A 26,182-nucleotide genomic window follows, 5' to 3' on the forward strand; every position below is an offset into this window, starting at 1 on the left:
TTGTCTTCAGGTAGTAAAAGCCATAATTTCAATTTGGTGCTACTGCAGTTAGACCTTGGTGGAAGCTAGCAGATCTACAATTATGACTGGATCTTGAATAAAGTGTGTTTTTCACAAGTAAGCACAATTTTATTGTCATTTGAATTATTTTAGGCATGTCACCTCTGATGGTTGTTACATGAATTTGAAGACTTCATACATAAAAGCTATTTCTCTCCCATACTTAATATTTCTTAGGGCATACTGGTTGAGTGTAATCTTCTTTCTCAACATTAACATTTTTGTACCTTCCTTCATCCTTATTTTAAAATCTCAGATCACTTGATGTGCATATCTATTAGACTTTACCATCCACCACCCATCCTTGTTGCGATGATCTTCTGTCTCCTAGTCCTTCTCTCCCTTCTACTGTTCACGTCAGTATCTTTCTTAAGCCCAACTCTATCCTTATTGAAGACTTTGGCATTCGTGTAGAGATCCTTTGATTACCCTGGTTACTTTCTTCATTTACTTAAGAAGCCTTCAGTGTCCCTGTTTGGCACTACCAAGGTCATGCCATGCTTTGGCTGATTACCTTGGGATCCAACACCTCTTGGTCTCTGATGCCCATCTGATAATGTACTGTGTCATCCTCCTGCCAAGTGTCCATTGAGCTTCAACCTAACCTCCATTTCCTGTGTTCTTTCTGGATCCCTTCAGATTCCACTTCCCTGAACTGATCTTCTTGTTGTTTCTACCCAGCTACTTTTTGCAATATACTCTGACCCCTTCATTCTTTTCTGAAAAAAATTTATCATGTATATCTCTGCACAGGGTTAGGTTATAGGATAACTGTGCGGTATCCCAGAACACACACTGGAAAAATAAGATCACTCATTAGCAAGCTGTGTGATCATAGGTAAGTGATATGATTTGGCTGTGTCCCCACCCAAATCTTATCTTGAATTATAGTTCCCATAATCCTCACGTGTCATGGGAGGGACCTGGTAGGAGGTAGTTGAATGGGGATGGTTACCCTCATGCTGTTCTCGTGATAGTGAGTTTTCCTGAGATCTGATGGTTTTATAAGGGGCTTTTCACCCTTTTGCTTGCCACTTCTCCTTGCTGCCACCATGTGAAGAAGGATGTGTTTGCTTCCCCTTCCGCCATGATTGTAAGTTTCCTGAGGCCTCCCTGGCCATGCTGAACTGTGAGTCAATTAAACCTCTTTACATTGTAAACTAACCAGTCTCGGGTATGTCTTTATTAGTAGCATGAAAACTGACTAATACAGTAAGTATTTGAATCATTTTCTTACTCTTTGTGTCTTATATTACCTAAGAATATAGATATTACATTGTCTTTCATATTGCATCAAGTTCTGACATAAATTATTGATACCAAAGTTTATGAGGAAGAATAAAGATATATTTACAATCTATAGCTCAAAGAATAAAACGTATAAAAAATACATTTATATATAGAAATAAAAGGGTGTGATTTTTATGAGAAGTGTTTATACAAGTACAGATAAGATCAGGGCAAAGGGTCAATCAGCATTAGGTGAATGTTATCAGTGATGCCTTCTTGGAGAAAGTAAATTCGATGAAAGTGTTACCTATGGATTGGCAGAGGTGCTGTGAAAACAAAGGCTTTTCAATCAATCCAATCACTTCCTAACTTCATGACAGAAAGAAGCTTGCCCAGAAGACCCTATTATGTCAATAGTTTCATAGAGGTTAAAATCACCTCCAACAATTATACAAACTATGTGCAGAAATTATAGAATAATAAAATTGGAATCACCAAAACATACCGTATTTCTTATGCCCCCATTCCATTTCCTTCCTCAGGCTTATAATCATGGAAGATACCAGATAATTTCCTGCCATGTGCGAGTATACTGTCTCCAGGGGGATCAAAATTAAATTACAAGAAACAATTTCAAAACAGCTCAAGAATGCGTATAAATAATTGCCAAATTGAAGTTCTATAAATTTTTCTAGAGTTGTAGAAGGAAAGAGTAATCAGTTGAAGAGCTTTTTTGTTAATTCACTGCTTAAAATATTAAGAGGAATTAGCTTTGCAGGTCAGTTACCTGTCTTTTTGGGGTAGAGACCACACACCACTAAACTGCACACATTCTGACAGCAACCAAGTCCCTTTCTACACATCCAACCAGAAGATATAACCCCACGCAGAGCAACGTAGTCACCCCATTTCTACTCCCCCTGTTCTCAGGCTACCTCCTCCTAGATATTGTCATGGCCAGCCTCTGCTCTGTCTCAGAAACATCAAACTTCAGTTGATCACTTTCTGACCACACTCTCTTGTTGTTGCTGTACTCTCACACCCCAAGCCCACTTCCAAGCCTTTGACCTCAAAGAGATGTCTAGTCTACTCTAGACAAAGAGATGTCTAGTCTACTCATCCTTTTATTATCTTCCAGTCTATCAATTCCTGTTGGGCTCTCTTAATTTTTTAGATCATTGGTTTCCAGAATATTCCCAGCACCTTGAATTATTTAGCACGCCTAGCTTCTGCTTACTCTCAGGGAGCAAATCCTTTTTCGTACTTCTTTATCTCAAATGCTGCTGAAGGTTTTAAGAAAAACAAAACAAAAATCCAGGATCTTGCCAATTTGTGCCAATAAAATTCACAGTGTATAATCTCAGAGAAGTCTGTAACACCCCATCAATTGTTTTAATTGAATGCTCGTCTCATTCTTGCATTTACCTGGCCATGGGAGTGTGGGTAGTTGAAGTAGAATAGGGTGGAGAGGGAAGTCATTGGAGGTGAGGTAATCAAAAAACTAAGTGCCAGATTATTTGATGGTTACTCACATGGGAGTTTAAATTACTGAGGACTCTGTGTTCAGGGAGATTATGAAGGAGGGGCAGTAATTGAGCTGGATGATTAGTGATGAGGAAGAGCTGATATGCGCCTAACAGATTAGTGTAAAACTGGAGCTGAGGTTGGTGAAGTTTAGGTCTGTGAAGCTACACTTTCTGGAAAATGAGGAGAGCCTTTAACCACATCCAAGCCTGAGGTGAAAGTGATGTACGAGAATAATCATCATCCCCTAAAAGGCAAAAGACCAATAGGAGCCCTGGCACCCAGCTCCCAGTCTTCCTCCTGACTTTCCCTTCTTCCTGACCTCATCTTTGATGACTTTTCCGTGTGAGCAGTCAATCCAACTGTCTGGCCTTGTGGTTCTCTGATTGCCTCATCTTTAGGGATCTTTCTCACACATCTCTTTAGCTGTCTAGACCGTGGTAAATTCTGGAATATATCTGCACTGAACACTGTGGTTCACCATCCAGATTTCTTTTTTTAGGACAGAGACATCTATTCCTCCAGCTCCTGAGAGCGTTGGTGGCTGACGGCTTTCTACTAAGACCTTCCATGGGACATCTCCTTGGATGTCATAACCCAAGGTCACACAACCTTCCCATCACCAAAGCCCACACTTCATGACTGCTTTATGTGAGGGCATAAGAGAACAGCCCTCTTGCCTCAATATTGAAGGACAATCCTAATCCCAAAGCTCTTTGTATAATCAACTGAGGCTTTTGTTTTGATTCCTTCACAGTTGAACTTCTCTCTCTGTCCAATCATACTTCCTTCACTCTCCCATGATTGTTAATTCCCAGAGCTCTCCCTGGTATATTTCCTGCATCCTGATGTCTTACTCAGATGCTGATCCCCAGGGAAAATGACCTCTGATCATATCAATAACTAAAGCTGTTGCATATTTGAAATGTCCTTTCAGTCAGACCCCTCTCTGACTACAGATCTGTCTTCAGCTCTCTCACGCTGCTGTTCATCTGACACCTGTTTGTTGACTACATAAATCATCAGTTTCTTGACTTCTCTACCTCCTCCTTGCCTGTCATTCTTTTCCTGTCTTCATTGCCTTTCTCATCTTTCTTATGCAAGTGGAATTCCAAGGTGCAGAATTCTAACCCTTCTTTTGCAAATATCTGAAATCCACTTCATAGCGTTTTCTGGTAAATCTATATAAGATTTAACTATTTTCTAGACTTACACCACAGCAACTGAAAGAACTACTGTAAAAATCCATTTCCATTATCTTCAATTGCACTGAGCTCTCAATGACTCTTCTTTGTTTTAACTAGCTTATTCTCTCATTCTCCACAGTAACTATTTCAAATATACTGTAAGAGTCTCAAAACCTTTCTTTCTAGCTACTCCTTTCTCACGCTCAGCTAATGGCTCTTTTTATATTTTTAGTTGAAGTATAACTTACATAAACTACACAAACATGTAGTGTATAGCTCATAAGTTTTTTACACCTATTGCACATGTTTAAGAGACACCTAAATCAAGATAGATATTTCTAGCACACAGCAGGCTGCCTCATGTACCCATCTAGTTGTTACTTCTCTACCTCATCCCTCCAAATAAATAACTACTCTGATCCCAATCAGCATTAATTAGTTCTGCCTGTTGCTGAACTTTATGTAAATCACAGTGTATACTATTTTGTGTCAGCCTTCTTTTGCTCAATATTGTCTGTGATTATTTAGGTTGTTGCCAAGGGCTGTATTTGATTCTCTTTCTTGCTATTTAATACAACATTGTAGGCCAGGAGCGGTGGCTCATGCCTGTAATCCCAGCACTTTGGGAGACCGAGGTAGGTGGATCGCCTGAGCTCAGATGTTCGAGACCAGCCTGGGCAACGTGCAAAACCGCATGTCTACGAAAAATGCTAAAAATTAGCTGGGCATAGTGGCACGCACCTGTGGTCCCAGCTACTTGGGAGGCTGAGTTAAGGATCGCTTGAGCCTGGATAATGGCGGTTGCAGGGAGCACGTATCATGGTGCACTCGAACCTGGGTTACAGAGTGAGACCCTGGCTCAAAACAAAACAAACAAAAATACATCTTTGTATGAATATACCAAAATGTATTAACCCATTCTGCTACTGAATATATTTGGGTAGTTTCTAGATTGAAACAGTTATGAATAATGCTGTTTTAAATAATTGTGAATGCATATTCAGGAGTGGAATGGTTCACTTATTGGAGATAGATATTGATAGGTAGATGGATTTCATATATATACACACACACACACACACACACACAAATATAAATTAGTTCTTTTGAAAACTGTCTGGCCGTATCTATCTATCATATCTATCTATCTATCTATCTATCATCTATCATCTTTTAGAAAATCTGCCAAATAGCTCTTCGAGCTATCATATCAATTTACCCTTCAATCAGCAAACATGCTCTACATCCTCCCCAACATTTATTATTGTCCCTAAGTCTTTTCAATTTTAGCCATTCTGACAGATATGTTGTAGGGTCTCCATAATTTTTTTTAGCATTTTTCTGATGACTAGTGATAGGTACCTTTCCATATTCATACTGGTAATTTGAATATCTTCTGTGAAGTCTTTGCTTCATTTTTTATTGTGTTGTGTGTTTTTATCTAATTGGCTTAAATGAGTTTGTTATATTTCTCAGAAATATTTACATATAATATATGAATATTGATATATAATATGTAATATTTATAGAAGTAATTATATAATATATAAGTAAATATAAATTACAAATATCTTTTCCATATAAAAGATATTTGTAAAACATATATATAACAAATATATTTCCCCAGTCTGTGGCTTGCATTGTCTTTTTGCTCTTTTCATGTTATCTTTTGATTAACAGAAGTTCTTAATTTAAATAAAGTCCGATTTTATCAACTTTTCCTTTCATGATTAGTGCTTTTTGCATCCTGTTTATGAAACATTGTCTGCCCCAATATCACAAGATATTGTCCTGTTTTCTTCCACAGCTTCATTGTTTTTCTTTTAACATTTAGGTTTATGATATATTTTGAATTTATTTTTGGTATGGTATAAGAAAGAAATTAGAGATCATTTTTTCCTACCTTATATCCAATTGATTTACTGCCAATTTATGAAGAGACCATTCTTCTCCTACTAATTTGTTTTGAATCAAGTAACTGTAAATGTGTAGGTCTGTTTCTGGGCTTTGTATTCTGCTCCATTTGTCTATTTGTCTGTTCTTGCAGTGATACCACAGTGCCCTAAATATTCCAGGTTTATAACATGTCTTGATGTTTGGTAGTGTATGTCCTATGGTTTTGTTATTCATGAAAGTTACCTAAGCTTTTCTAGTCATCTTCATATGGAATTCAAAAGTAGCATATCAATTCTAAAAACTAAAAATAAAACCCACTTAAGTTAAATTGTGTTCTATTTACACTGAACTGAAAAACATTGAGTCGTTGAGTCAATGAATATGAATATTCGCCCATTTATGTAGGTCTTCATAATACTTTATTATTCTCAATGTATACATCTGTACATCTTTCTTTAGATTTATTGCCAGTTATTTGCTGGTTTTGTGTCCTATTTAACACGTGTATAAATGCAAATAAATATATAAAAGTCAAAATATATAGAAATCAAATTAATTTTTGTATGTTGACTGAATTCAGCAACTTGGTAAATGTACTTAATAATCAATGTGTGGATTGTCTAAGATTTTCTATTTACACAACTGTATCTTCTACAATGTAATAATGTTATTTATTGTTTTTCAATAAGAATATCTTTTATTGACTTTTTAAATAAAGATACTAATAACTTTGTTATAGTGTTGAATAGAAATTTTGATAGTGAATATCTTTGTGTTTTCTTAATTTCAGTGAAAAGTTGATGGAAATTTCAGCATTGACTAGGGTATTAGCTGCAAAGATTTTGCAGATTTCTCTTATCATATTTTAAAATTTCCCTTTTATTCCTAGTTTGCTGAGAGTTTCCATTATCTGATGTTGAACTTTATCAAACTGTTTGAACTTTATTCAAGTTCACCTTAAAGATCAGTGACCCTTAGCCTTGGCTCTACATTAGAATCACCCAGAGAATTTGTATCAGTCTGGGTTCAATCAGGAGACAAAAATCACACAGTAGTTTGTGTAGTCAAAAATCAGTGTAAAAATTAACAGAGAATTGGAGCTGAGATAGAGCGTACAAAGAAGAGAGGCTACCTCTTTCCAATCTGACATCCAGACCTCATTGAAGAGGGCATAGCTGGGTCACTGGATGGCAGGGAATTTCACTGAGGTGGCACACTAGTAGAACTCATTGGGAAATTTCTTCTGAAGTGCCAAAGGAAGCTATGCAGAAGAAGGAACAATATTTCAGAGGTGATTGCCGAACTGCCCAACAGTTATCCACCAGAAGATGCCTAGTCAAGGCACCCTACTACAAAGCCACCTGAAGTGGGTGGTGGCCTGGGGAAAAACACTCCTGGAAACCACGTCCACTAGTGGCACTCCCTTCTCTGACAGTAGAGAAGTTGTGAAGCCACTTGAGGGTTGTACCAGTAGGAATTACCCACAAGAAGGCACCATGGACTGCTGGCCACTAGGGACTGAAAAAAAGCAACGAACATGCCCCAAGAAGCTAATGAAAGTAGCACACTAGATCCAAGAAGGAAATCTGTGTTATTCTGCATGGTCCCTCCAGCACCCTCTATATAAAGCTTAATATCATGCTTGTTGCACATGAAAAGTACATAATGTATCCAGATCCCTAATTGCAAAGCAGTTTTAAAAAAGGAAGGATTGGAGATGAGATGCAATAAATTAATTAATAGCATAGAGCTCAGAACTTTTTATCACATACTTCCCCAGCTTTTATTCTTCTCTGTTTTCCCTGCCCTACAGCCTTCACTTGTATTTTATGGGATCACCTTCCAATTAAACTACCCACACTCAGGTCCTTGGTTCAGAGTTGCTCTCAGAGAATGCCCAAAGTAAGATAATGATCTCTATGTGAGGTTTCTTCTGGCAATATTTCATGTTCCAATGAATAAAATACTACAGCTGTATTGAATTAAAACATTGGTCTACATCAGAATCCATCATTATCAGATATCAAATATTATTTATTAAAATATCATTATTTGGCCTGGCTCACATTCTCTTTCTTGCCTGCTGCCTTTTGCCTTCCATCATGCTCATGAGGCCTCCCCAGCCACGTGGAACTGTGAGTCCAATAAACTTTTTTTTTATGTAAATTACCCAGTCTCAGGTATGTCTTTATCGGTAGTGTGAGAATAGACAAATACAGTAAATCGGTACTGGTAGAGTGGGGCGCTGCTGTAAAGATACCTGAAAATGTGGACGCAACTTTGGAGCTGGGTAATAAGCAGAGGTTGGATCAGTTGGGAGGCCTCAGAAGAAGCAGGAAAATGTGGGAAAGTTTGGAACTTTCCAGAGACTGTTTGAATGGCTTTAACCAAAATGCAATAATGATATGGACAATGAAATCTAGGCTGAGGTGATCTCAGATGGAGATGACGAACTTGTTGGGAACTGCAGTAAAGGTGGTTCTTGTTATGTTTTAGCAAAGAGACTGGCAATATTTTGCCCTGGCCCTAGAGATGTGTGAAACTTTGAACTTGAGAGAGATAATTTATGGTATCTGGCAGAAGAAATTTTTAAGCAGCAAAGCATTCAAGATGTGACTTGAGTGCTGTTAAAAGCATTCAGTTTTAAAAGGGAAACCGAATAAAATTTTGGAAAATTTGCAGCCCAACAATGTGATAGGAAAGAAAAATCCATTTTCTGGGAGAAATTCAAGCTGGTTACAGAAATTTGCATAAGTAATGAGTATGTTAATTGCTGAGACAATGGGGGAAATGTCTCCAGGGCATGTCAGAGATCTCTGTAACAGCCCCTCCCATCACAGGCCTGGAGACCTAGGAGGAAAAAGCGGTTTTGTGGGCCAGGGATTCTCTGCTCCGTGCAGCCTAGGGACTTGGTGCCCTGCATCCTAGCCACTCCAGCTGTGGCTAAAAGGGCCCAAGGTACAGCTTGAGCTGTGGCTTGGCAGGGTGCAAACACCAAGCCTTGGCAGCTTCCACATGGTGTTGAGCCTGTGAGTGCACAGAAATTAAGAAATAAAGTTTGGGAACCTCCACCTAGATTTCAGCAGATGTATGGAAAAGGCTAGATGTCCAGGCAGAAGTTTGCTACAGGGGCAGAGACCTCATGGAGAACCCTGCTAGGGCAGTGTGGAAGAGAAGTGTGAAGTTGAAGCCCCCACACAGAGTCCTCACTGGGGCACTGCCTAGTGGAGCTGTGAGAAGAGGGCCACTGTCCTCCAGACCCAGAATGTCAGATCCACTGACAGCTTGCACTCTGTGCCTGGAAAATCCTCAATCAATGCCATCTCATGAAACCAGCTGCAAGTTGGGTCATACCCCACAAAGCCACAAGAGCAGAACTGCCCAAGGCTGTGGGTGCTCACCTCTTGCATCAACATGATCTGGATGTGGACATGGAGTCACATAAGATCATTTTGGAGCTTTAAGATTTGATTGCCCCCCTGGATTTGGAATTGCATGAGGCCTTTAGCACCCTTATTTTGGCCAATTTCTTCTGTCTGGAACAGATGTATTTACCCAATGCCTGTACCCCCATTGTATCTAGAAAGTAACTAACTTGCTTTTGATTTTACAGGCTCATAGGTAGAAGGGACTTGCCTGTCTCAGATGAGACTTTGGACTGTGGACTTTTGAGTTAATGCTGAAATGAATTAAGACTTCAGGGACTGTTGGGAAGGCATGATTGTTTTTGAAATATGAGGACATTACATTTGGGAGGATCCAGGGGTGGAATGGTATGGTTTGGCTCTGTGTCGCCCCTGCAAATCTCATTTTTAATTGTAGCTCTCCTAATTCCCATGTGTTATGGGAGGGACCTGGTGGGCAATAAATGAATCACAGGGGCAGTTTCCCCCATACTGTTATTGTGGGAGTGAATAAGTCTCATGAGATCTGATGGCTTTATAAGGGGAAACTCCTTTTGCTTGGCTCTCATCCTGTTTCTTGCCTGCTGCCATGTAAGATGCGCCTTTTAAACCTTCCACCATGATTGTGAGGCCTCCCCTGCCACATGGAACTGTGAATTCATTAAATCTCTTTTTTTTATTTAATAAATTACCCAGTCTCAGGTATGTCTTTAACAGCAGTGTGAGAACAGACTAGTACAAATTCCTTCCACAGTTTTCCTCATCTCAGTTAATGAAATATCCATATATCAGTTGCTGAAACCAAAGATATGGTGTCAATTTTGCCACCTCTACTTCTCTCATGTCTCAAATGCAATCTAACAGAACATTATAATTTGGTCCTATAGGTGCTACCTTCAAAACATTTCCATAGATTGATAGCTTCTCGTCATTTCCACTGCCAATACCCTGGTCCAAACTATCATTACCTCTTTCTTCGTGTATAGGATGCTGTGATGTATGACACAAATATCCCTTTATGCCTGGAAGACTAACTTCCCCTCTTCAGGGAGTACTCTACTTCTGGTAGACAGCAACTCAGTGGCTATCCCTCTCTGGAAATTGCCTCCACTACAAAAGCCTATTTTATCCAAGGTTACATTATCTTCTTGGGAGATTCCACATCCAATGACTAGTCCACATTAGGGGATAAAGGGCAAATCTTCTAACCTAGTGCAGTCTGCTTGCCATCCCAGCGTTAGCACTCCCACTAGGGTGGCTGAGAACTTTTAGGATATTTTATCTCAACCCAACTTCTCCCATCACCTGATTCTGCTTTCTTCCCTTCCCTGCCATGGGTATCAGTTCCAGGGTCTAACTTATACTTACATTAATCTCAGTCTCCGAGTCTACTTCCCTAGGATCCTAATTCAACATCAGGACTATTGCAGAGGTCTTCAAACAGGCCTTCTTGTTTCTACCCTTTCTCCCCTTAGTTCTCAACACAGCGTCCAAAGCAAATCTCCTAAAATCTAACTTTGATTATGTCCCTTCTCTGCATAAAACTCTCCTGTGCATCAACATCTCACGGCCCTCTGAGATCTGAGATCTGGACCCTTGCCATTTCTCTGATCTTTTTATCCCTCAGTTTTCTTCATTATGTTTCAGTCACACTGCCCTCACTGCTGTTGCTTAAATATGTTAGGCATCTTTTATCTGCTTCTTGCTATTTTGTCTTCCTAGAATGCTCTCCTGTCATATATCAACATGGCAGTTTCTTATGCTTTCATCACGTCTTTAGTCATCTATTCAATGGAGTCTTCGGTCAACATTTTTTATCTTCCTACCCTCTTAATTCTTACCTTTGTCACATACAATTCAATACTATAATTCTACTTCTTTACCTTATCATCTACTCCTCCAACTAGAATGCAAACTCCATGAGTGCAGAAATCTCTGTTTTGTTTATTACTACATTTCCAAAACCTAGAATAGTGCCCGGCAAGTCATGATTATTCACTTAAATATTTAGCAATGAATAAATAAAACCTCTATCAAACTCAATTGTTAATTGATTAAATTACAAATAGAACTAATAATGTATGTCCTAGGATATTTTCTTTCAAAGAGCAAATAAGTATATTTAATATACTTTGTAAAATGAATTAGAGAGAAGAAGAGTCAGGGAAACTAGTTAAAACACTCAGCTTGTGCAAATGTGAAGTAATACAGATTTGGAAGCAAGACTCTGCAATATGATTAGAATAGAAGGGGAAAACTTTGTTTTACTCTGGGAGATGATGAGAATGTATGAAACAAAAAGTCATAAATAGGACCAAGATAACTTAGTTACCAGGGATTTCTGAGGGCAGAAAAAAAAAAAAGATTATTTCATTCCAACAGGCATTTAAAGTTGTAGAGCTGAAACCAAGGAAAGAAGTACACTACAGATAAGTTGAACATCGTTTACAATGGGATACAAGCTGAAAGCTTGAAAAAGAAGAGTTTTTCAGGAATCAAAATAATGAGTTAGAAAAAGGTAAGATCAATCCTTGGCCTGGTGATATACTCAAATTTTTAGGAGGAAAGAAGAAAAGGACAAATGGGACATAAGTAAGGCCCATCTAGGAGGTAGGTAGAAACGGAAACACTGGAGTATCAAAGAAGCTGAGAGAATAGTTTAAGAAGATCAAACTCAACAGTGATGAAAGCTTTAAGTAGGTCATAAAAAATAAGGCCTAAGAAAGCTAGTTGAATTTCTCAACTGGATGATCGTAATATTTAAATTATTAAGTCACATAAAAGGAATGTAATTCTGTCATCGTATGTATTTTAATCTGAGGTCTGTTTTCTTTACATTGCATTTAAAAATATACATAAATTTATAACATGCTAGTTTATTAACACTTTGTAGGAAATGATATGTTTTGTTACTGTGCTAACAATTTGGCAATTAATAAATTGCCCATTTTAGAGAAGATGATGCAACCTACCCCTTTGCAACAGTCCTAAGTAAAATCTATTAAATTATTTCAGGGTTTACATCTTGATTCCATAGACAGTCTTTCCTGCAACTATTTGACACTGCCATCATAGCTTGAAAGCAGCCATAGACATCATTAGTGTGATGGATGTGGCTGTGTTTCAATAAAATTTATTTACAAAAACAGACAACTGACTAGACTGAGCCCATAGGTTGCAGTTTGTCAACTCCTAAGATAGACTAAAACTATGCCAGAAGTGAAAACTATGGTCCTGTGATGTTGTCTATATTGAGATAGAAGCACAATTTTTTTTTTGTAAACAGCAGGAAACATCCTCTATTATTGTCTCCTAAAGTCTCTGATTGTTGTATATTTTATTTTAAATCCAAGCATGTACCGAAGTCTGAAAAATTAAGAGTTCAAATGAACAGGCAGAGAAAAATACATGCTATGACCCTCAGATCAAACAGCTTTCATATATTCATTAATTTATCTTAAACATCTTTATGAGTTGCCAGTGCCAGTGATGCATAAGGAGCTGTGCTGGGTACTATAAGAAACACAAAGATGGGTAATATTCAGTCCCTTTCATCAGGAAGTTAAGAACCCAGTAGAAAAAATAATACATTCTTACATATACAGAATGCTAGATACACATAGAAATGTGTCACAGAAGAAATAAAAATACATTTTTCTAGATGAGGGAGAAATTACTCTTACCTGGCTTGAGGAAATGTGGAAGTTCAGGAGAGAGATCACAGCCCCTTTCCTGAAGGAAATAACATTATGTTGGTACGAAAGTAACTGCTTTTTTTGCCATTGAAAGTAATAGCAAAAACCGTAATTACTTTTTGCACCTCATATATAAGACATGTCTCATAGACTTGGATAAGTAAAAATCTAAAAGACAACACCAAGGGAAAGGACATAAAAAACAAAGAGTACAACATAAATAAAATCCCAGTAATAAAACAATAAAGCTATGTGAAACAAAAATGAATAATTACTTTTTATAAAAATATAAAGTAATGTGCTAAATGTAGATAAGGCCAGAGAGTTAAATGGGAGCAAGACATTACTGGGACTTAAAAGGCACTGGAACAGAATGAATCCAGGTTTGGGCAGGTAGAGGCTCATACGGTGTTTTAAGCCCTACTGAAGAAAAAGAATATATATAAAATTACACATAAAAGTAAATATGTATTCAGAATGAGAAAAGAAGTTACAACAAATCAAAAAGTTTTAAAAGTAGACAAACGCTACAAAACTCGCAAGATCCAGAATCGATCTTAATGCTTGGATTATGTTACTATCTGAAATACCCCATTGACCATTGACTGGCTACACTCTTCAATCACATCTCCATATGATAAAGATTATAACTCAGCCACCTTTCCTCTAGCACAGCTGACTGAAATGCTTTATTGATAGTATATAAAAGTGTCTTTCAGCTTCACAAAACATTGTTCATGATGGTAAATTTTTAGGAATACTGTCAAATTTAGGAAAGTGTTTACACTGTGAGATTTCAGAGCATTTCAAATTATCTTGCTCAGTGACTATTTGTAAATATTTCTTAAATTGATAAAAATTTGTCATTAATGTCCTCATATAGTGGCATATCATTCGTTTTATGCTATCTTTCTTGAGGGAAGTAATATGTGTCAAGAATTTAAATCTTTTCCCAGTGTGTTCAGATGATTCATGCCTCATGGATAATCAGGTTATTAAACAGTTCAGGAACCAATTCATTATTTCTATTTGTAGACCATGTGTCTTCTTTTCAAGGAACTTAAAGGGAAGCAATCTCATAAGATGAGGAAACCTGAGGTGTGGCAATATCTATGGACCACTAAGATAATACTTTGAAAAATTCTAATTATGAATTATGTATTTCTACAGTTTGGGAACCTCATTACTTATTTCAATAATCAAAGGTACTAGTGGAAATAGTTAAATTATTTTAAATGTTCAAAAATATATAACCAAAGAAAGTACCATCTTAGGAGGTCATAAAATTAATAATTCCTCCTGATGAAACAGAATTTATTATGATACATTTCTAGTGCCATCTAGTGTTTAAAAGAGTATATATGAATTTCTCAAAGACTATAGACAAAATAAAATAAGTAAACAATTTAGTTTTAATTTTTATCAACATACATTCTTTGATTCTATATCTCAGTGATGTCATCTAAGATTCTATATTGAAAATTGACAACAAAATAACTAATTTTAAGTCCTCAGAGCTTTTAGAAATTAATTAAATTATTATGCAATAAAAGGAATTAATTCTGTCACTATGCTGAATAAAGACAAGTCAAGACTTCAAGCCACTATAAGACAAAGAGACTAGTTCTTAGTGAAATGTCCAATCAGATAGACATTTTTCGTAGAGTCTTAGGTCAAGAAGAATATGTTTGGTTAAATCAAGTTGAATTTAAGCTGTGTAAGTGATATCTTTTTAAAAAATAATTTATGACTAACTTTATAGCTCTACTAAAGGCAAAAGGTTTTATTTAACAAATCAGTCAACTAACTGTTGCTGATTTGTTAAAATCCAGATATTTAAGTATCTCAATTTAATCAAAATAACATAGCTTGCTTGATTTTACTATTTGTATGCTATAAAAACAATATTACATTAACAAACAAAAGCTTATCTAACCGTTTTTATCATTTAATGAAACCTTTTATCATTATGTGCCAAACTTAAAACTAGAAATTAAAAATATATTCTGCAAATTCAACATGAGAAATAGGCAACGGACTTGTTTTCTTTATTCTCCTTTATTTACTATTAATTCATTGACAACATAAAACAGCTGATTTAGATGTCAATAAACTCATATTGCTCTTCTATTCAGAGGTTTTAGACTGAGAAACAAAGTCAAAACAAATTACAGATTCAAAAACCAGATGCATACTTCAAATATCATAAGATCAAGAAAATATCATAGTGTTTGTTTTTAACCTAGGTTTACTTTTGAAAACAGAGTAACAAACCACTCCCTTCAACTCACATAGGCATTTGTAACAACGCAGCAATGCCACACAAAGACTACTCTCACTTCATACTGATGAAATGAAATGGTCCATTTTATATGTCAACTTGACTGGGCTAAGGAATGCCCAGTTGGCAAAATATGATTTCTGGGTGTGTCTGTGAGGGTATTTCTGGAAGAGATTAGAATATTAATCAGTAGATTATTAAAGAAGATTTACCCTCATCAATGTGGGTCAGCATCATACAATTCATTGAGTGCTCAAATAGCACAAAAAGGCAGAAGAAGGGTGAATTTGCCTTTTGCTGCTGCTGGGACATCCATCTTCTCCTGTCTGGAGTACATTGGTGCTCCTGTTTCTGGAGCCTTTGGGCTTGAACTGGAATTATACCACCAGCTTTTCTGGGCCTCCAGCTTACTGATGGCAGGTCCTGGGACTTCTCAGCCTCCATAGTTGTGTGAGCCAATTCTTCAAAATAAATATCTTTCTATATGTCTATACATGTACTACTGACGCTGTTCCTTTGGAAAACCCTGACCAATACAATTGGTGTTTCTACACACAGGTGGATGCACAATGTTCATTCCTCAGGATACTCATCTACACAGGCACCACCTCTCAGTCTCCCTGTTTCTGCAGGGGCAATGTTAATTACATTCAGACTGGTCAGTCTAGTCCAGGCTTACATGGGCCGGTAGCACTGTCCCAGGAACTATAGGACTTTTCTAGGACTATGTTCCAGGACTATCAGGAAGTCATGGAAGTGTTTGATAAGTTCATTCAAGAAATTTTCAATCAACAGTTTGGCAGTACTGAGCTCCAGTCAACCCCAGAGGAGGAGAACAGGGTGTGCAAGGCGGGCAAGTCGTGCTTGGCTGGGCAGTCCCTGATTAAAACTGTCAGCAACAGCAGCAGTAGGAGTGTGTGAGTGTATGTGAGGAACTGTGTATGTGAAGTGACAAGCAATGCAGATAAGCCTCTCTAATAGCCCAATGGAGTATATTTTGCTGTGAGTCCATCTTTGATCCATAAGCACACATCTTATCTCTCACGTGGCAGGCTCTCAACTACTTTGCTATGCCTGCTAGGTACTAAATAAAAATACTCTGAATGATATCTCCCTTTTTAAAAAAAAAAAGCAACTGCAAATGAGAAACATTTTCTGTATCTAGAGAGGAAGCAATTTTTATCTTGTTAGTTTCTGATTAAAGCAGTTGATATTAAATTCCACCTGCTGATTAGAGTTGCAATGTTAAAAAAGCTCCCAGAAATGTTCTTGAATTATTCATCTTTAACCCTAAAATGTATTCTGGTTACAATAGTGGATAGTTAAATCTGGGCTGACAATTCTTACTTATAATCAATTTGAACACTAGTCCTCAAGCTGAATATAGAAATGACAAACAAGAAAGAGTCATAAATTTGACCTGTCATTGTGTTTGCTCATTATTTTTTCCTTTAAACAACCCATTACAAATTGCTTCAAATGTGATATAATCTTATTACATTACAAAAAGTTTTATCATTGGAACATTGTTAAACGGAATTTTTTTATTTTTCAAAACATAAATTTATAGGAAAGCTATATATGAATTATACATTTTATTGTAAAATATTTTTATTTAATCCATTCATTCTATCCTTTTTTCCACATAAAATTGCAATTAAGCAGTCTCAGGCACATGAAAAAACAAATTATTTTAACTACCTAAGATGTTCCAATCACAACTACCTTCATTTGATTCTTTCCAATATTTCACAATGTTCTCTACACAGAAATTCTATCTAACTAATAAGTGTTTATTTTTCATCCTTGGGTATTTCTGTTAAATACCCAAGCCAATTTCTAAGGTCCTGTGTTCAAAGAAAATCAATATTAGTGCATTCCTTTTCACATATGTACGAAAAATAAGCTTTAAGATGCCTTGTGAAGCTTTCCTCTGTAAGATAAATAATTGTTTCTTGTTTTTTCGTTAGGTCTTTACCCCAAATCCTCTAAGTCAAAATAGTTTATTTACTTAAAAATTCATTTGTTTGTTCTTTCATTTAATATTAAAATTCTTTCTTGATTCTGAAAAAGCTGGAAGCCTTTTACAGATTTAAAGGACAATTTTTTTTTTCAGAATACACACAAAGGGAAGCAAAGATCAGTAAAAATGTTTAAAGAGTGTCATAAGAAAAGGAGCAAACGCCTTATGATGTGAGACAGTTAATCTTTTATTATGCAATCCTGGATAAGCCAGTTTCAGTTTTCAAATTTCTAAGAGTCCCACAATGGTGAAAATCATTAAGCCACTTACCAGAACTTAATGCTAATCATACCACACAGATTGTCAATGTTCTCTTGCCACACTAGCTCAGGTGACATTTTATGGACCAAGTGAGCAAGAGGAGATGAGCCAAAATGGCCTGAGGAGCAAATCAGACCAGCCCAATGGGGGCAGTGAGCCTGGCTGGGAAAGCTGGAAACAACAAAGTCACATAGTGATCTGGAAAGAGAGCCTTCTCTGTAGGTTCCACTTTAAGCTGTACCCCTTCCAGTCTGACCATTCTCAGCATCTCTGCCTCCATCACACTGACCCAAGACACTAGCTTTCACCTTTCCTGTGTCACCACAGTAGTCTCCCAACTAACTTTCCTGCTTCTACTCTTGGCCCCATGTATTATAATAATAGATATATAGTAGATTTTAGCCCCATCTATTGGCTATCAATTATTATAATTACATATATTTAATAATATATTATCTATAATATATTTAATATCTATTATAATTATCTATTATCCAACTATCTAGAATAATTAAATATATTATATATAATATAATTGAATATATTATATATTTAATATTATATATTAAATTATATATTTTAATTTTTATATAATTATAATATATTAAATATATAATACATTTAATATAATAATCAGCAGCCAATAGGTGGGGCCACTTGTCTACTCTATATCTATTATTATAATACATGGGGCCAAGAGTAGAAGCAGGAAAGCTAGTTAGGAGACTACTGTAGTAGCACAAGAAAGGTAAAAACTAGTGCCTTGGGTCAGTGTGATGGGGCAGAGATGCTGAGAATGGTCAGATTGGAAGGGGTACAGTTTATCAAATATATTTTTATATATTTACAATATTTTATATAATTACAATAAATATATAATATATTTAGTTTATCAAATATAACTATCAAATATAATTATCAAATATATATTATATTTATTATTAAATATAATATATATTATATAAGTAAATGTATTATATTTCCTGATTCCACTCTTCACCCCATCTATTTTAATAATATATATAATAGATTGTTCTTCACATAGCAGCCAGAAGAATCCACATAAAATATAACTTGGATCATATCACTCTCCTCTCCAAAACTCTTTGACAGCTTTCTATTACACCCAGAATAAAATCAACCTCGTTTACTATGACTTCAAGGACCTACTGTGAGCTAGGCTCCAGGATATATATATTAGGCCTCATTTACCACCACATTCTCTCCAGTCATACTGACTCCCTTGATCTTTCTCAAATACATCAAGAACACTCTCACTTCAGATTCTTATGGTTGCTGTCTTCTTTGCCTCAAACATTCTTTCTTCAGATATTTGCTTGCTGATACTCTCACTTCAATCAAGTCTTCTAATCAAACATCTCAAAGATGTTTTCCATGACCATGCCATCTGAAATGACCGCCGCCTGTCACTCTTAGTACCGCACCTGCCTTTCGTTTTCTCTTCATAGCACTTATAATTATCATTTATTTGTATGAGAATTGACTGTCTCCACCGCTAGAATGTAAGATCCATGTGGACAGAAACATTGATATCTTTTTAACAGTGTCCTTCACTTAGAACAGTAACTGGTACATATGGTGCTCACTATATACTTATTGGATAAAGAAATGATTAAGTAAGAAACTCTTGATACGACAGGGAGGAATTTAAGGAAGTCTAGAGTTTCCAGTTCTTAAGGTGGTATTGAACTACAAAAAACGTATTTGATTTTGCCTAAAGAAAACTGTTGATCTCCTCACATCACAAACTGATGTTCACATTTGGATGTTTGAAAGGTACCTAAAACTCAAATCCATGCTTGATCTTACCCCAAAACCAGTGTTTCCAGGTTCTAGGTTACCAATTTCTGACAGTTGTATGTTCTGACCATGTTCAAGGTACCCTATTTATCTCCATCGCTCTAATCACTTCTCAGGTCTAAGTTACAAAAAGGTCCGTCACACTCAGCTGTTAACATGACATCCATCCTCATCTACCCCCAGTCTACACTCCACTGTCATCAAAGTGATACCTTTAAAATGTGAATCAGGTTATCCCCACATTCACCACCACATCCCACACACATACACACAGTCACTTCCACCTAAAGTGCTTCAAGGCTCCCCAGTTCTTTTATAATAAAGGCAAAATTCTTAACACTGTCTCCAAGGCCCTGCATGGCCTGGCCCTGTCGACCTCACAATCACTATCTTGTCTTCTATGCTGGTTCTCTGCTTTCAAGGCATACAGTCCCTCACTCTCCTCACACAGAACTTACAGTCCACTTTCCTTCTATGAGAATGCCCTTCCTCCTTGTCCCTTCTCACTCCCTCCTTCTTGGCTCAGTTGATTTCTACTCATTCCTTAGAATGAGTGGATTATATTTCACAAAAATGGCCACAACAACACTTTTGTTCCATATGAGCTTCCCCAGAACCTTGACTCACTCCTATAAAGAGGTGGATTCTATTTTCTCTTTCCCTTTAAGCTGGCCATAACTTTGTAACCACCTTCAGAACAAAACAGTAGAAGCAACACCAAGATACAACTTCTGTCTGCCTCTTTCTCTCTCAGAATTCTCATACCTGGAACCCAGCAGTGAGAAAGTCCAGGCCTCATGGAGAGGCCCGGTGTGTGCTGTGGTCAAGATCCCCCTGCTAAGGTCCTTGCCAATAGTCAGGTGGATGACTAAGCTCTCAGGCGACTCCAGCTCCCAGCTATAGAGTCTCCTCCTTTCCCCGCACCCTCCAACCAGGTCTTTAAATCTTCCATTCGAGACCCAGATATCATGAAGCAGAGATAAAAATTCTCTCTATGTCCTGAACAAATTCCTGATCCAGAGAATTTTTTAGCATAAATTTTGTTTTCTGCCACCGACTTGGGCCAATTTGTTACCAAGCAGTAAATAACTGAAAGAGATCTCACTCAAAGTCCCCATCCTAAAGGGAGCTTCCTCTAGCTAGGACAAAATCCTCTTCCAGAGCTCCACAGACCTCTTTCACAGAAATGTTTTATGCTTATTTGTGTGATTACTTAGCTTTGAATTCTCAAGTATGTTGGATCTATCTTTTTTCCTCTCTGGTTTCTGTCTATTCTTTAAGTCAGATAAAATCAAAATTGAGTTTATTATTTTAATGTGAGTGACGTCCTAGATGACCAATTGCCCAGGCTTTATGAATCTCCTCTGGTCAAACTTCTACTGTTAATTTGCTATTTCTCTATCTTCATTACATATTTGCAATATTTACTTTTCTCACTGAGTGACTCTAGGTAAAAATTAAAAATACTATTTATGCTAACATACTATATAATTTTATTACCTCACATAGGTTTATAAATATTTTCTAAACCTTCAACTATCTGAAAGTTAAAACAGTTGGTGCTCTCTTGCTTCTTATCTTCTCCAAAATTTTATATCTGCTGTTATTTTGATTATGTTACAAAGTATTAGGTCTGATTACACCTATTCTAGGCATCATAAACATTCACAATATAGTAAAAACATAGACAGCAGACAATAAACACTAGACACTAGAGTCAGAAATGCCTACATATAAATCCTGTCTCGGCTAGTCAATAGATCTGTGATCTTGGCAGGAAAAACTTCCTTTTTCTAAGACACTTTAACTTCAGAAGAAACAAGTCTAGAAGTTAATGACATCTTCCCAGTTTATAAGGTAATTGTGAGAAAATGCCCAGTAAAAAATGGTTACTTAACATGTGATAAGTAATCAGCTTATCATGAGTGGCATATGCATACAGGCTTTGAATGTTGCATTATGTGACCCAGAAAAAATGTAAAACGACTGCACAACTTTACAGTCCTTTATTTTGCAACTGTAAACAGTACTAGATAATATTGAGATAACTAAAACAAGTTGTTTTTGCACCAAAGACCTTCCCCAAAGTTAATTTTTTAGTTATAAATTTTTAAAGATCCATACAGAAAGTTAAATGTGCAAATTGGACTTATCTCTCAAATTCATCTTCTTGGTGGATTCCAATCCACATCAATACTGAAAACATACTTCTGCTACATTTGCTTTCTAAAAGAGTTCAAGGGCTTGGAGGCAGGTAGCTTTATGAGGAGCTGATCTTGGAGAGTAGGGAAGCGACAAAAGCTGTAAGCAGTTGGGACTTGATGATTCTTACGATAATCTTCTGAGAATCTCTCTCCAAATTGCCACATGCAGAATTGGAAACTGAAGAATTCATTCACTGGTTCCTGTCACTGACTTTTGGATGAACATTGTCCCTGGGGGTTCTAATTCCCCCTGCACTTTTGAGCTGCACTGAACTCATGGGCCAAGTAGGTTACTCTGGCATTGGAGAATACCCTAAAAGTTCAAAGGTACACAGCATATTAAGATGGAACAGCTGCCAGCACAAGTTGAGTCCGAGCTCACACAGAACTGCCCGTAGGCAATGACTGAAACTCTCAGGTAGACCAAAGAGATGTGGTGAGGGGCCGCAAAGGCCTCTGCTATAATACAGTCCTTGCACTCCTCAGATCTGCCCATGTACCATACTGAGTCCACTCTGTCATAGATTCCTTAAAAGGTTGCTGGTCACAATCTGACTATAAGTAATATTCATCATCTCCTTCCTCCCTAGCCCCTTCTGGATTTCCCTCACATCTCCCTCATCTTTAGCTCGTCTAAGGTGCTTGTTTGTCAGGATGTCCCAGATCTTTACTACTGAGGAGTCTATGCCCTTGGTTGTTTGGTCTTTGCCAGGACTTGGTTGCTGCAACTGCCCATGATTGTTATCAGCAGACCTGGAATTATGAAGAGACACTCCAGGGAATCTCTCAAAATCTAGACATAAGCCTTCCTTCTTCCGTTTTGTAACTGACTCTATTGCTTCTTGAAATAAAATTGGGTTAATTACCCTTTCTAGTATAGTAGTCCTTTCTTTGCCTGCTGGTCCTTTGGCATGAGAATCTCTAAGTGACCAAATGGCAGTATATAGTTTCAGGTTCAATGGACCACCTAGGGTATCCCTTACTGGAAACATACTTCATCATCCATCCTCCAGAAACTAGGATCTTCAACCTAGCAGAGCCTGCAGAAAGGAGAATGAAGTCTGTAAGTAAGTCACTCAGAGTAACGAGGAGAACATCACTTTTGTGTATTAGTCCATTTTCATGCTGTTGATACAGACATACCCAAGACTGAGCAATTTACAAAAGAGAGAGGTTTATTGGACTCACACAGTTCCATGTCACTGGAGAGGCCTCACAATCATGGCAGAAGGTGAAAGGCACATTTCACATGGCAGCAGGCAAGAGAAGAGAATGAGGAGGAAGCAAAAGCAGAAACCCCTTAAAAAACCATCAGATCTATGAGACTTATTTACTACCAAGAGAACAGTATGGGGAAAACTGCCCCCATGATTCAATTATCTCCCACTGGGTCCCTCCCACAACATGTGGAAGTACAATTCAAGATGAGATTTGGGTGGGGACACAGAGTCAAACCACATCATTCTGCCCCGGTCCCTCCCAAATCTCACGTCATCATATTTCAAAAACAATCATGTCTTCCAAAGAGTCCCCCAAAGTCTTAACTCATTTCAGCATTAACTCAAAAGTCCACAGTCCAAAGTCTCATCCAAGACAAAGCAAGTCCCTTCCACCTATGATCCTGTAAAATCAAAACAAGTTAGTTACTTCCTAGATATGATGGGGGTACAGGAAAACTTCTGCCTGGGCAACTAGCTGTTTCCATGTATCTGAAATCTAGGCAGAGGTTCCCAAACCCTAATTCTCGACTTCGGTGCACTTGCAGGCTCAACACCACATGGAAGATGCCAAGGTTTGGGGCTTGCACCCTCTGAAGTCACAGCTTGAGCTCTATGTTGGTCCCTTTCAGCCACAGCGGGAACAGCTGAGATGCAGGGCACAAAGTCCCTAGACCTGGCCCAGGAAACCACTTTTCCCTCCTGGACCTCCGGGCTGCTGGAACACCTCTGACATGCCCTGGAGATATTTTCCCCATTGTCTTGGGAATTAACATTCAGCCTCACATCACTTATACAAATTTCTGCAGCTGGCTTGAATTTTTCCTCAGAAAATGGGATTTTCTTTTTTATCCCATTGTCAGGCTGCAAATTTTCTGAACTTTTATGCTCTACTCCCCTTGTAAAAAGGCACCCAAGTCACATCTTGAATGCTTTGCTGCTTAAAAATCTCTTCCGCCAGATACCCTAAATCATCTCTCTCAAGTTCAAAGTTTCACAAACCTCTATGGAAGGAGCAAAATGCCACCAGCCTCTTTGCTAAAACATAACAAGAGTCAGTCACCTTTGCTCCGGTTCCCAAGAAGATCCTCATCTCCATCTGAAACTACCTCAGCCTGGATTTCATTGTCCGCATCATTATCAGCATTTTGGTCAAAGTCATTCAACAAGTCTGTAGGAAGTTTCAAACTTTCCCACATTTCAATGTCTTCTTCTGAGCCCTCCAAACTGTTCCAACCTCTGCCTGTTACCCAGTTCCAAAGTCACTTCCATATTTTCGGATATCTTTTCAGCAGCACCCTACTCTACAGGTACCGATTTAGTGTATTAGTTCATTTTCATGCTGCTAGTAAAGACATACCCAAGACTAGGCAATTTACAAAAGAGAGAGGTTTATTGAACTAACAGCTCCATGTTGCTGGGGAGGCCTCACAATCTTGGCAGAAGGTAAAAGGCACATGTCACATGGCAGCAGACAAAAGAAGACAATAAGGAGGAAGTAAAAGCAGAAACCCCTTTAAAAAACCCTCAGATCTCATGAGACTTATTTAATACCATAAGAATGGTATGGGGGAAACCACCCCCTTAATTCAATTATCTCCCACCGGTTCCCACACACAACACATGGGAATTACCGGAGTACAATTCAAGATGAGATTTCGGTGGGGACGCAGAGCCAAACCATATCACTTAATAAGTTAGGAATCGGGGGCAGGAGGAGGGGAACATTCTTTGGCTAATCTTGAGTTGCAAGATTCCTAGAATTCTTATTTCAAATTTTAAAAAGTGGATAGTCACAAAGAGACAAATCCTATATAATTCCACTTTTATAAAGTATGTCAAATTAATTGAGACAGAAAATGAAATGGTGTTTACCAGGACCTGGGGAAAAGGAGATGGAGAAGTCATTGTTTGATGGGTTTAGAGTGTCAGTTTTGTAAGATAAAAGGAGTTCTGGAGATGGATGACAGTGATGACTGCATAACAAGATGAATGTATTTAATACCATTGAACTGCACACTTAAAATGATTAATATGGCAAATCTTATGTATATTTTACTCCAATAAAAACAATTATTGGGGGGGAAACAACTGTATACTAGTCCCTGGCAAGGACCTTTATGGGGGCAGTTGAGAGCTTGCTAGAAAACATCAACCACTTTGGAGTTAAAAAACATAAGTGTGGGCTGGGCGCAGTGGCTCACTTCTGTAATCCCAGCACTTTGGGAGGCCAAGGCGGGTGGATCATGAGATGAGGAGTTCAAGACCATCCTGGCCAAGATGGTAAAACCCTGTATCTACTAAAAATACAAATAAATAAATAAGCCAGGTGTGGTGACAAGCACCTGTAATCCCAGCTACTCGGGAGGCTGAGGCAGAGAATTGCTTGAACCTGGGAGGCGGAGGTTGCAGTGAGCCAAGACTGTGCCACACTGCACTCCAGCCTGGGCAACAGAGCAAGACTCTGTCTCAAAAAACAAACAAACAAAAAAAAACACATAAGTGTGAATCTTGTCTTCATTGCTTCTTAAGGAGTGGCCTTTGGCAAGTGATTTAACTATTTGAGACACAGCGTTTTTCATTTGTAATATGGAAATAATAATGATATCTAACTCATAGTATCTTGTGAGAAATAAGATTTTGTAAGTAAATATTTTTATAAACTCTAAAGCTCAGTACACTTGGGAAGTATTTTTAGTATCAAAAATAATGATGACAAGAAATCCAGTTACAGGAAATTCTTGACTTCCTTCTAAGCTACACATTCTCAAACTATACATTGATGCCTTTTAATTGCCTTTCATATGTCAAATGTGAAATATCATTACCTCAAAAAAATCATTTCTAGCATGAGAATCTGCTTTCTTCTATGACCAGCTTCGACTTCATGGTGCGTAATTATGAAGTCTAAGCTGGTCATTGAAGGAAGCAGACTTTTCCGTTTTGCAAATGCCTTCTACTCCCAAGACTCTCGTTCTCATGTTTGTCATGAAAACTCTTCTTACCTAAGCCTGAGCAGCTAACTATGCTGAAGAGAACACATAACTAAGACAGATTAGTTTAATGTCTAGAGATTCCCTGACACTGAGACCTCCTCTAAGGTCCTAAAAGGAAGACATCAGTCTGTCTCATTCTCCTGACCGATTTCATGCCCTTTTCCCTTGAATTCACTTTTGGGGAGAAAATGATATTTTATGTCACTTAACCTTAAACAAACCACATCCTTCTATCATCCGATGTCTTTATCTGAGGAATGAATTTGACTTGGGGGTATGTCTTCTATTGTATGGAATTGTGATTGAGCTAGGCACTTACCATAGTGGCCATCAACCTATTAAGATAAGGAAACACTGATGATAAGTGTAGAATCTTGGCAGTA

This window comes from Piliocolobus tephrosceles, chromosome 5 (genome assembly GCF_002776525.5).
Source record: "Piliocolobus tephrosceles isolate RC106 chromosome 5, ASM277652v3, whole genome shotgun sequence".
Taxonomy (NCBI): Eukaryota; Metazoa; Chordata; class Mammalia; order Primates; family Cercopithecidae; genus Piliocolobus; species Piliocolobus tephrosceles.